Source organism: Pinus tabuliformis, chromosome 4_2 (genome assembly GCF_031772625.1).
Source record: "Pinus tabuliformis cultivar Carrire ecotype Pingquan chromosome 4_2, CPIR1, whole genome shotgun sequence".
NCBI classification, from domain to species: Eukaryota; Viridiplantae; Streptophyta; class Pinopsida; order Pinales; family Pinaceae; genus Pinus; species Pinus tabuliformis.
In genome coordinates this window covers 763107185-763121470 of record NC_142304.1, presented here as the reverse complement: position 1 = coordinate 763121470, position 14286 = coordinate 763107185, and positions in this window count along the sequence as shown.

Genomic DNA, 14286 nt, shown 5'->3' with positions numbered 1-14286 from the left:
CAATAGGGGGCACAACATGTACAGACATATGAAAATTTTCCTGTAAAGGTAGTAGACTCATCCGAATAGCTGGCACCAAGTAGACATGGTGAGTAGTCACAAGTCCCAATCTACCAAGGAGAGATTGAGATCCTTAGAGACAATTCAGAAGAAGATATGCATAGCATTTCATTTGACAAGTCGCAACATAGATTTGTGCAATCGCCCAAAGTGTCTACTTCGGATGATCAAACATCTCCTGCGCAGTTTGTGGAACGAGTGATTGTGTCTAACATGTGCAAGCATCCAACATCACTGGTCGATTCTACTAGAGCATATGCTGAAGCCACTAGCTCAAGTGTTCACTTCTTGATAGCTGAGAACGAGTGAATGGCTAAGGAGTTATAGACGACCAAGCAAGGAGGAGAACTAGTTACAACATCCACCTGAGCAGAGTTGAAGAAGGCGATACTAAATGAAGTATTGTACCTTGAGATAGTCATGCGGGTGTTGTATTCCAGGTTTGGTACCATGCATAAGGCAGTCGTCAATCTCCACATTTGGTAGCAATGATGTGCTAGGAGAGCACATATCTTATCAAACTTGCATACTGTTGTTGACTACATGAAAACATGGATAATGAGATATAAGGGAGCCCTGCTACACTTGCCCAAGATGATGAAGCCCAGAGCGGTTGAGCTAAAGGCATGCATCTGGAGCCAGATCCAGAACTATGAAGAACTCTCGCAACTCATCACTAGCTTGTAGGCTTCCCATGCATGGGTATTTATGAGTATGGATTTTGTTGTGCATGCACATTCGATCCCATCTATCAGGACACTCACTGAGGCAAAGATGAAGGCACAAGTCTGACTGTAGCTTGACTCGTACTTCAACGAGTTGATGCACATAGCCACCAACATAGACTTGGTGATTAGTGAAGACACCATGCATCAATATGTCACTGGTCCATCCGTACTCAATACAATGATGCACATGTTATCAGACGAGTTGGAAAGAGGAGCCAGAGCACTGTACCCAGATGCTACAGAGGCAAGAGTTCGTTTCCATAAATATCTCACCATAGAGTACACGGACTGCATCATGGACTATCGAGCTTGGCATCAGTTCGCTACTATTGACTACCATGAGGATGTCAAAGAGTTGGTCCTCCCACAGTTGTTATAGTCATAGTGATGTCTTGCATGGCTTGCTCAAGCTTATTTTGTCTCACATGGGTACATGTGCAGATTGTATGTAACGTCTTGTCAAGTGGAAGTTCAAGTGTTGATAGTTGGATGTAAAAGTCATAGAGTAGATGAAGAGTCATGAGGGTAGATGAACAGTCACAAAGGGGAATGTCAAGGGGCACCCCACCCTTTGCTATATATAGTCCCTCATAACTCATTGTAGGGGCTTTTGGTTAGCCAAGCTTTTGATAAGAGTATCTTAGAGAAAGCTTGGAGAGTATTGTAATGAGCCTTGGCTTCTCCACTATGCAGAGCTAGTATATCTCTTTGGAGGAGTAGGCGGTAGTGACTGTAACGTTCTGCTGTCAGAACTAGTGGTTGCTCATGGTTGTATTGTCCAACTGTAACTTTCACTTCTTAATATAATAGAGCCAACATGTTTCATGCATATGTCATATTGTATTTCAGCTATCTTGTTTACTCTAAATGATATATGTATCTATTTGCTTACGCATGTGTGTATAAACTCTTTCTGTATATGTATGTATGAATCTTACTGAAATTTGTTGTTGGTTTAACTATCACTTTGGATTGCTAGCTTACTTGCCTTCCAGTTTGTGATGCATCTGTTAGCGCTTGAGATTTCACCCTAGGCTGAGGAAGGTAAACCTTCAAGGCAACATCAAACCATTTCACCTCGTAGCTAGCCCTACGGGGTATGAGAAGGCTCTCTCCGGTCAAACTCGGTAGATCTTTCAATAGGATGAGCTGACCCAATTAGGAACACTGATATTAGGCTAGTAAACTGATAAGGAGGGTTGATTTAAAGTTTTTTGGGTTTTTGGTGGCAATTGGAGGGAGTGCAATTCAGGGTGTGGGGATTGAGCTCAGTTTTTGCAGGTGGGTCTTTGGGGCAAGGAAGGAGTTTGTGCTGATGCCTTAAGCTGAGATGGATGATCAAGGAAGAAAGAGAGGGAGCTAAAGAGGGCAAACAATGACTTTGAATCCTCTTTAGACAGTGGAAAACATAAATATTAAACAAAATTGAAAGCTGAGCATGGCATGCATGAATTCAAACTTTATCACTTCTTTTGTTTAATTAGCAGCAATAGAACAAGAGATGGAACACATAAACACACTTACAATGACAAGTAGGAAACACACCATCAACACAATAATCCACAAGAATCCACAATGATGTCTGCAAAACCCTGGCCTTCCTTTTTCTCAAATTGCAGAGATACAAGTAAAATATACAATAGGAGCTTCTCCCTCAAGAGTCCAACCATCAAAATGAGGATGAGAAGGCATCATATAGCTGATCTAACTCCTTTCCCCACCTCTAGGGGTCGAGCTCAGCTTCCTAGGAGCAGTTTGAACTAATTCTAAACTAAGAACTAGATAATAGGCAGTCAAAACAACTTGCCTCTAAAACTTAGGAAACTAATCCATGCATTAAATTTTCACTATTTACATCAAAGAAAGTTCTAGAAGTGTCAAAGGAGAGTAAATGCATCCATGTGCCATGAAAATTACACCAAAGTTTCTTATTTACATGCCCAAAATTCATCCAAGAGTAAAAACAGTGTTTTGCTGGCCGAAATGGTCAAATCTGGCAATTTTCCCTGAGTGGTCGCGCCCCTGATCCTGAGTGGTCGCGCACCTTTGCAGCTCTGGTTGAAGGCCTTTCCGGTGTCCAAATCAGGTGAAAGATAGCTAGTTGGAAAGTTCTGGGAGTCTAATTTCCAACCCAAGTGGAATTTTTCAATTTGGAGTTGATTTGACCTGTCAAAAATCAAATCTCCCAAGACTGGTCAAAAAGTGCCCAATGAGGCTGCCTCAAGGAAGAGTGTTGTTGCAGTCAACTTTTGAATACCTTCCTCAACCCCACATTTAGCTCATGATAGCTCATTGGAAAGCTATTTGTGTCTAGTTATCATTTTACCCATAAAGAAAGTCATTTGGCCAACCAAGCTAGGAGAAAACGTGATTTTCCCAAGGTCACTTCAGAGGTGCCTTTGATTCTCCTGAGGCAATAGTATTCTTGACATTTCTCTCAAACCATGACACCTGTGAAAAAAGTGAAGGAGGTGTTTCTTCCTTGGCATGTTTTGGACAATAACCTCTCTCAGTTTTCCAAAATTCATCTTTTATTGCTCTGAAACATCATTTGAGTGAAACTTGTCCCGATGTGTGAAACAAGGAATTTTGTCGAAATGGAGCGAAATGAAGGGGATAAGGGGCTTCTAAATTCTTGAGGAAATTTTTGGGAGTAGGGAGGGATGTTAGGAAGTAGGGGAAAGTGGAATCTCAGAGATTGAGTGAGGGGAAGGGGTCCAAAAGGGCAAAACACAGGCCCAACCTAGAAAATTGCCAGGTTGTAGCTAGAAACTAGGGTTTGTGCAAAAATGAGGAATTTGGCGGATCTAAGGGATGGGAAGTGTTTGATAAGGTACTTTAAGGATAGGGGAAGGTGTATGAACATCAGGAAACAAGTTTTGCCGGTGATTTGGCCGCCCAAGAGAAATCGCCTTCAAAACCCTAGGAGAGGGAAATGACCTTGCCTGGGCGCAACTGAAGCATGAACAAGGTATCAAATGACCCATTAGACACTGACATGATAATGAAAACCCTATGAATGATGATAGACTCAGTTGAATAGTGACATAGACTGACATTTGGGCAAACCCTAGACCTAATGCCTAGTGACCAAATTTTGCTTGAAGACTCACTGAAATGACAAAATTTGACCTTGACACTTCAAAATCACTATGTAAGAGCACATTTGATCACTGGAGGAAGGCTGGAAAGACTGACACTAACATTGGCTCCAATGGGGATGGTAGCTCCTTGGAGGTGCCAAGAACCTTAGACCTCTGGGAGAGCAGACCAGTGCCTTACAATCATTGGGCAATGGAGTCATAAACTCAAGCTGAAATGCAAGACTGAAAACTGACACAAACTAACTTAACCACAAGGCTAAAAATTGACTCATAAACGAATCATGACTCAACTAAAAACTGACTCGATACTTAAACACACTCGACCAACTAAAAATGATGCTCAAAGTGGAGCTTATTCATCAAAACCTACTCTAACAGTTTCATTCATCACCTGGTCAAGTGAAATGAAACAACCAATGTAACCAAGTAAGTGTCCGATCTGCTGTTCGAATTCTCCACAAGTGCTTGCTTATGAACAACAAAAGAGAACTATTGAAAGGCAACTCCCATGACAACTTAGAAACAGACCCATTGAATGATATGAATTCTCTATCCGCTTCCAATAACACTGCATAAGGATCTTGAAATTCAAGCACACTGGAACTTAGCTCATCCAATGGATTATTTCTCTTTTCCTCATTACATGAATGCAAACTTTGATCTGAGTCTTCTGATGAGACCTCTGCTGAAAATGACAAAGAAACCGGCTGCCGGATCAAATTCATATCAGCACATGTTTCAAGCTCACATGTGGTCAATGGAGAAAGACTTTGACTGCAAACCTCATCCAAAACATCAGCTATTGGATCATGAAAAACTTGAAAAGACTGCTGCAATGTATCCATTGAAAATGTATGACATCATTCTAGCTGTTCATCCTTTTCTTAAGAGATTTTATGAAAATTCTGCCTTATAAACTGAAATGCTTCGAAACAAAAGGGTATAGAATCTTCCTTCATCATCACATCATGTATTTCATCTTCCACAACTTCATCTGTAATCTGACCTTCATCCTCAACATTAAAACTGAGTGATCTTTGATTTGTTATAGGCTTTTCATTTGAAGATGTACTATGCAATCGACCCTTCAAAAACTGAATTGATTCAAAACAAAATGGTACAGAGTCACCTTGAATCATTAAATCATGTGTGTCCACCTCCAAGTCTTCAGCTGCAACTTGACAATCAATGGCTTTCGGGGGTTGCAAATCTGAATATGAGAAGTCTTGAACAAAGTTTTCATCGCGCTCAAGAGGATCCAAATCAAGACTAGTCAACAACGGATTTGTGATTGCATGGAAGTTGTCTCTGATGAACTGACATGAATCAAAACAAAAAGGCAAAGATCCTTCACTTACTTCAAACTTTGCTGCACTTTCCTCATCACTGTCATAGCTGATATGTGATGACTGAACATTGTATTTGAACTGCTGAAAATGAACTTCTTCCTCCCACAAACGAGCTGCTGATTTGTCTGCAAGATTAGCTTATGTTTGGAGAACATAATCATCATCATACTGATCATAATGAGGCAAATCATCATCAAACATACACATCATATCAACAGCTCTCTCTTCTTCACAATGATCTATAAAACAATCACTACGAGTGCTACGACAACTAGGATGGGAAACAAAATGTTTTGGATCAGCAACTTGTTCTTCTTCAATCAGCGAGCCATGAGCTTGAACATCATAAGCATTTCTTGTGTTGATCTTGTCCATCATCTCTTCTACTGCACTTACCAAAACGTCAAGCTTTACCTCTAGAGATTCGGCCGGATCTATGTTTTTCATCTCTTCTTCCTTCATCCTTGCCCTTCGGATCAACAGATGAGCCTCTACACTTACTGCACTGTTTTGCATCTCGTGAAGTGTTGCAATATCCCTTTCTCTCAGCTGAAACTCCATCTCCGGATCAAAGGCACCCGGATAGTGCAAGAGAGCAGATCTAGGAGTAGGCCTTATATCAGCCGGCATCAAATAATAAACTTGGTTAAATCTGGCTAAAAACTGTTATACTGTCTCCCCTGGTAGTCTTTTCAGATGGTTATACTCTTCTACAATCAAGAAAAGGTTCTGCCCGATCATCCACCTATCGAGAAAAACTTTGACGAACTGCTGGAAATCTGAGATGCTTGCATCAGGCAGGGTTTTGAACCAACTCTTAACTTCAGCTTGCAAAGAAAGAGCAAAAAGCCTCATACTAACATCTTCATCATCGACTTCAAAAAGGTCAAGAAATAACTCAAAATTCTGCACATGTTGCTCAGCGTTGACATCCTTACTTTCACCATCAAAACTCGGCAAGTATAGATCATAGCTTTTGGGGAAAGCATGAAGAACCGAAGGTAAAACAAGAGGTTTATACCAATCTGGAATTTTACAAGGTGTAGGGTTATGTACAGCAGGTATAGGATCAGTCTTGGTATCTTGGGGCTCATCAATTTGAAGATAATCATCACAAAATTCGGGAAAAGGATCTTGATCAAGCTCAAAGGCATGCAAATCTTTGGTATTCACAATCTTCAAAGGGAAAGAATCAACTGCAGGCTTGGGATCTTTTCTCAAATACAGTATGCTTTGCAAAGCCTTCTTGACATTCTTGGGAAAAGAGAAGAAATAATTTATGACAAAGAACAAAATGTCTTGGATGAAATTCCAACTTGAGTACCTGACCTGTCCATATTCTCCTTTCATGTTTTTGTTGGTCGGGATCATCCTCCAGTGGAGTCTTTGGATCTGATCTTCAAAACTGATTTGGAGTCGCCAAGTGAATGATTTCAGCCTTTCAAGTGTCTGATCGTTGTTCACCATCAACAATCAGATCTGAACTTGATACATGTACTGGGGTAAAATGCAAATGAAGTGTTGTATTCACAAGCTCACGGAGATTGACTGAAGCAGCGTTTATCTACTAACGCTGATGTAAAACAAGAGCGTTTTCGAAGGCTTCTGGTGTAACTTCAGGCTCCGTCTAAGACTTATGAAACAAACACATCAACCCACAAACAAGTTTGTTCTCCCCAGTATGGTCGCCACTATGTTAGCGCTTGAGATTTCACCCTAGGCTGAGGAAGGTAAACCTTCAAGGCAACATCAAACCATTTCACCTCGTAGCTAGCCTTACGGGGTATGAGAAGGCTCTCTCCGGTCAAACTCGGTAGATCTTTCAATAGGATGAGATGACCCAATTAGGAACACTGATATTAGGCTAGTAAACTGATAAGGAGGGTTGATTTAAAGTTTTTTGGGTTTTTGGTGGCAATTGGAGGGAGTGCAATTCAGGGTGTGGGGATTGAGCTCAGTTTTTGCAGGTGGGTCTTTGGGGCAAGGAAGGAGTTTGTGCTGATGCCTTAAGCTGAGATGGATGATCAAGGAAGAAAGAGAGGGAGCTAAAGAGGGCAAACAATGACTTTGAATCCTCTTTAGACAGTGGAAAACATAAATATTAAACAAAATTGAAAGCTGAGCATGGCATGCATGAATTCAAACTTTATCACTTCTTTTGTTTAATTAGCAGCAATAGAATAAGAGATGGAACACATAAACACACTTAAAATGACAAGTAGGAAACACACCATCAACACAATAATCCACAAGAATCCACAATGATGTCTGCAAAACCCTGGCCTTCCTTTTTCTCAAATTGCAGATATACAAGTAAAATATACAATAGGAGCTTCTCCCTCAAGAGTCCAACCATCAAAATGAGGATGAGAAGGCATCATATAGCTGATCTAACTCCTTTCCCCACCTCTAGGGGTCGAGATCAGCTTCCTAGGAGCAGTTTGAACTAATTCTAAACTAAGAACTAGATAATAGGCAGTCAAAACAACTTGCCTCTAAAACTTAGGAAACTAATCCATGCATTAAATTTTCACTATTTACATCAAAGAAAGTTCTAGAAGTGTCAAAGGAGAGTAAATGCATCCATTTGCCATGAAAATTACACCAAAGTTTCTTATTTACATGCCCAAAAGTCATCCAAGAGTAAAAACAGTGTTTTGCTGGCCGAAATGGTCAAATCTGGCAATTTTCCCTGAGTGGTCGCGCCCCTGATCCTGAGTGGTCGCGCACCTTTGCAGCTCTGGTTGAAGGCCTTTCCGGTGTCCAAATCAGGTGCAAGATAGCTCGTTGGAAATTTATGGGAGTCTAATTTCCAACCCAAGTGGAATTTTTCAATTTGGAGTTGATTTGACCTGTCAAAAATCAAATCTCCCAAGACTGGTCAAAAAGTGCCCAATGAGGCTGCCTCAAGGAAGAGTGTTGTTGCAGTCAACTTTTGAATACCTTCCTCAACCCCAAATTTAGCTCATGATAGCTCATTAGAAATCTCTTTGTGTCTAGTTATCATTTTACCCATCAAGAAAGTCATTTGGCCAACCAAGCTAGGAGAAAACTTGATTTTCCCAAGGTCACTTCAGAGGTGCCTTTGATTCTCCTGAGGTAATAGTATTCTTGACATTTCTCTCAAACCATGACACCTGTGAAAAAAGTGAAGGAGGTGTTTCTTCCTTGGCATGTTTTGGACAATAACCTCTCTCATTTTTCCAAAATTCATCTTTGATTGCTCTGAAACATCATTTGAGTGAAACTTGTCCCGATGTGTGAAACAAGGAATTTTGTCGAAATGGAGCGAAATGAAGGGGATAAGGGGCTTCTAAATTCTTGAGGAAATTTTTGGGAGTAGGGAGGGATGTTAGGAAGCAGGGGAAAGTGGAATCTTAGAGATTGAGTGAGGGGAAGGGGTCCAAAAGGGCAAAACACAGGCCCAACCTAGAAAATTGCCAGGTTGTAGCTAGAAACTAGGGTTTGTGCAAAAATGAGGAATTTGGCGGATCTAAGGGATGGGAAGTGTTTGATAAGGTACTTTAAGGATAGGGGAAGGTGTATGAACATCAGGAAACAAGTTTTTCCGGTGATTTGGCCGCCCAAGAGAAATCGCCTTCAAAACCCTAGGAGAGGGAAATGACCTTGCCTGGGCGCAACTGAAGCATGAACAAGGTATCAAATGACCCATTAGACACTGACATGATAATGAAAACCCTATGAATGATGATAGACTCAGCTGAATAGTGACATAGACTGACATTTGGGCAAACCCTAGACCTAATGCCTAGTGACCAAATTTTGCTTGAAGACTCACTGAAATGACAAAATTTGACCTTGACACTTCAAAATCACTATGTAAGAGCACATTTGATCACTGGAGGAAGGCTGGAAAGACTGACACTAACAGCATCCTTGCTCGTGTGTTCCCATATTAACTCTGTGATTTCACAGGTTTCCAAGGGGTGCACTTACATCACCCTCTATGTGTTAGAACCGCTCATGCACCTTCCTTGACTTGTTGCATATGTGACACCCTTGCTACCAACAGGGACATCTTACTTGCCTCTACGTGCAACCGCGGTCAAGGTGACACCGTATGATCCACTGTTGGGACTTCTACACCAAACGGTCTGAGGTCTAGTTGGGACTTCTTACCAGGGAGATCCCTTGACATGTTGGTGGGTCTAGCACCATCAATAGGTCCCATAGGGAATAATAGAATTAATTAGTAAATTTTTGTATACAATTTTGTAAAATATGTAAAGTCTCTACAATTTGTGGAAGTGGAGCATGTAGATGAATAAGAGTCAAAGGGGATTAACCCCTTATTTTAAGTAGAGTTTGAGTCAGTTTTTAGATTCTCCCATGGTCCGCGAACCATGGCATTGTATGGAAAAATCTATAAATAGTGAGTCTTAGCGAGATAAAGAAGTAACTTAGATAGAGAATTAAGTTCATTGAAGAGTCTTGGGAATGAGCTAAGACAAGAAGGCTCTGCTTCCTATGCTTAGGTAGAAAAAGGAAGGCTCCACAGTTTAGTGTGCAGAGTCCTAGGTAGAGTCCATAGATGAGTACACAGACCCTTGCAGTTGTGTGCACATGGAAGTTTGAGTCTGTAATGAGTGAATTGAAGATCAATAAAGATAGTTTTCCAAAGAATTACTGAGTATTTCTGTTATCTCTGTTAATGTTATATGTTGTGGATAAATGACATGTTTTATGAATTACTGATTAAATTCTATGCGACTGTATTGAATTTATCTTAATAATATATGAAATGAATGCTTAGCCACTTCCACAAAGATTCTAGTGATTTCTCTTATGTTTTCTGACAAATTAAGTAGATCTGCGCGAACTCCAATTTAGGATTGATTTCTGATGCACGTAAGTAGGTGAATTGATGGTTAAAGGTCCGCAAGGACTAATCATGGGACTTCATGAAGGTCTAAAGGGCCCTTTAATTGAGTTATAGTAATGTTCCCTAGGAGTTTATTGATCTACGCCACAACATATCCAAGTTACTGAAAGACATCACACTAGCTTCTGGATGCTGAAACTTGGTTCTTGCATCCCCCCATACTGCTTCGAGTGAGACTGCAGCCTGCACTATGAATGTTGTTGCTGAAAGGGTCAGTAGCGTAGGGTTTTGCTGGTTGGCACAACTAACTCTGAACTTGGGTCAGGACCCCCTAAGCCAACAAATGGTTCCATTGCCAGGACTGAGATCTGCTTGAAAGAGATGTGTGATGTCTCATCATTGGAGGCCGACCAAGAAAGAAATTGAAAAGTGCTTGGATCAAAATATTCACAAGTTCGCGGAGCAAGAAAACAAGAATATGCACCTGTCAAAGGAAGATTGATTGGATAGATATCTGTATACAGAGATACATGAAAGCTTCTTCTGTAACTTCCCCATTAAACTATATGAGTCGTTAGCCAAGTTGATAGACAACAAAGGAAGGTGGAAGCTTGATAGCCCTATAATGTGGGCTCCAGAATTGGTACGACAACTAGAAGCTTCTGAAAACAAGATCACACAGGATGTCGTTCACTGGATTGATCGAATTATAGGAGGATTTGTTACAGAATTTGCAGTTGATACCTCATTCAGCTATAGCAAAGCTGAGCAAAGATTCTTCAAAGAACCCAAAGTTAAGTATTCAAGATCATTGAATACTTGGATTAAAATGTTGTTATGTGAAAAATGGGTGATGCCATTACCTTGATGTTTGGACCTACGAGAAGTGGAAGATTCTTTAGAAATCGCGAAGGATCAGGACGAGAGTATAGTCCATTGATTGGACCTCCTTCAAGTGATGATGAAGGGGTGGGGTAGACTACATCATGAAGCATTGTTCAGCTAATAACTCCAGGGATTCCTAGAACAAATCATCCACTCCACCTCCACCTCCACCTCCACTGCATACACCTTCGTCCACACCTCCACCTTTGTCGCCATCTTTCAACATCATGAACGCAATGAAAATTCCGATCTTCAAGGGCATAGGAAGTGAAGATCCAGAGCACTTCTGGTTTGTTTGGAATGTTGTATAGACAGCTCAATAGATCATCGATGATAACATAAAGAAGGCATAGTTGTTCACTGCTTTGTAGGATCGCATGCTAACCTCGTACATTAAGTATTGCGTTGATAATCCTCTTGCGATGCTAGTAGAAACTAAGATAGCTTTGAACAAAGAGTTTAGTAAGCCTAAATCTAACTCGCAGTTAGTGATTGAATTTAAAGAGATCATGATGAAGGTTGAGGAGACACCTTGGGATTTTGATCAGAGGTTGAAGTTCCATATCAGACAGCCTAACATGCAGATAAGAGATCGCCAACATCATGATTGGTTTATCGCGTCGCTTCTACCCCATTTGAGGATCGCCCTGTCATAGAAGAAGATAGATACATAGGCAGAAGCCTTGGAGATTGTGATGAGGTTGCATGCATCACCTATTTAGGATACAAATCTAGGGGTACAACATATCCACTCACAGTTAGCAAGCTTACACCTAGAGTTATAGAGTTTGAAGAAAGACAACGAGATTAAACCTAAAATGCAGCCATAAGTTTGGTGTTTGAAGTGCAAGGGCCATGGGCATGATAAAGATCATTGTCCCATATACGCGAATTATATTACAGGAGGGGGACCAATTCCCTTGAAACCTGAAGCCCTAACAGGACCGAGCATGGGGGTTGTGCTGTGGTGTGCCATTTGTCAAGTTACAGGTAACATGCGACGGATAATTGCCATTTACTTCAGAAGTTCGTTCAAATACCCTAGCAGTTGTTCTATAATTTCTACAAATTTGTGGGTCATGATGAGTGCCACTATCGAAGCTATGAGTTGATGATGGAAAGAACCCATATGTATCGTATGCAAGTAGAAACTCGGCCTCCATATCAAGCTATTAGAGGAGTGCACAGAGGTTATTAATGTTGAGGACGGGGTCGAGGAGGAGGTGGACCTGGTAGAGGTCACAGTCAAATTCGCTGCTACAACTGCAGACAACCGGGGCACTATGCGTGAGAATTCTAGAATCCTAGGCACCCGTCATGTCAATACTGCAGACATTTTGACCATACTATAGAAGAATTCTCTGTGCTAATAGCTAAAACGCAACAGAAGAAAATGTAGCCTTAGCAACCGATGCAAAATTTACAAATGATGAGGGCTAAGCCTTGCAAAGAAGATCAAAGCATTAATATTGTGTGAAGAAGTGGAATGATGACTGACACTGATAAAGGTAAACAACCTAAAGAAGAGGGATGGGTCCGCAAAGAATTAGAGAAAGAATCTGACTTTGATCTAGATCGCGCTAAGGAAACTTTTATGGAAGCCAAGAAGAGCTTCGCGAAGGCTTCCACCTCAGGAAGCTAGGGAAAGATATAAGAACTCAGCGTGCCTGCATATGTTGATCCTTCTGTACTCACTATGTTTTTGGAGACCTGCATGAAGCTGCTATGCGATAGCAAGGTTGTGGAAGGCCTACAAGAATTAATAAATAAATGTGCCAGCAAGAAAAAGGCCCTTGATGAACACCACACGGTTAGAAATATTGGAAAGAAAAAGGCATGAACAGGTCGAGAGATGAGGCTAACAACGCAGATAGGTGATTATGATATGGACTAGGTTATCTTGGATCTGGGGTTCGATGTGAATGTTTTACTGAAATATACATGGGAAAGGATGGGGAGACCTGCTCTGTAGTGGTCTCCAATTCAGCTCACGATGGCGAACCAACAGAAAAGCATCCCCATGGGACGATTATATGGGGTAACAGTGGATGTCGAAGGTGCGAGTGTGGTGGTAGACTTTGAAGTTATAGAAATTTTTGATGCCATTAATCCTTACCCCACACTCTTGGGAATCGATTGGACTATTGATATGAATGGGGTCATTAATTTGAAGAAAATAATGATGTCATTTGAAAGAAAGTATCTTAGGGTTATAGTGCCACTAGACCCTACAGAAGGGGTTCACTATATTGAACCAGTCCATGATTATGAATAAAGTGATGATGAACTAGATCAAATTTACCAGATAACGATGAGAGATTAGGACTGGATCAATATGATGGAAGATGGGTGGATTGCATGGAATCGAGAGAGTTCCTACACCTCTGATTCAGGCGAGGAGTTAGAGCATTGGAAGAATCAATTACATGAAGTTTCTACATTGCGATGTAATATGATGACGAAGTCGCTATGCTATGTTTCGTCGGAGGTAAGAAAATTACCTTATTATGATGGTTTAACTGACGTAGATCTGTTTTTGGATGAATTTGAGTGTGAAGTCCTTAAGGACCACTGCTTCCAAGCATTAGAGTTGGCATTGCATGCTAGCCTACATGATGATGGGGTACACATAAGGATAGTTTTATTGGATGACCAAATTACAGAAGAATGATGAAGCTATGATTTAGGTGTGTTAATACCAAAATGACTGAGAAGTATAATGGAAAGGATGATCTGCATGATCACCTGGCAAAATGGACTAAGGCTTGGGGGACAAAACCGCAACCCGAATGGGTGCACATGTTTTCTCATACCTTGGTTACAATCCCCATGAACTGTTATCTTGAGATGGAGCTCCATCATGGCACTGTGGAATGGATGTATTGAAGGAAGGGTTCTTATTGACTTTCAGTTTTGAAGACGGGTTTGCAAGCATCAATGAAGCACTGCAAGAGATTAAAGCGGTTATCTTCAGAACACTGAAGGAGCCTATGGAATGAACCCAACTAGACTGGAGCACCCAGCTGTGTGACACTTTGGAATGCTATAAAATGATCGTTGAAAAGGAGGAAGAAGACCCAAGGAACATTAATATTCTGGAGGCAAAAGGGCATCACGAAGTCGAAGGGCCACAAAGAGAAAACTTGGACATCTCCGTACCTTTGAAAACAAAGCAAGTAAACATTAGCACTGGAGAAGAACCAAAGTTTGCAAAAATCAGAGATTATTGGGATGACGACACAGTAGATAATGTTTCTAAATTACTTCGTGAATACCAGGATCTCTTCCCCACCAAGTTTTCAGATTTAAATGGCATT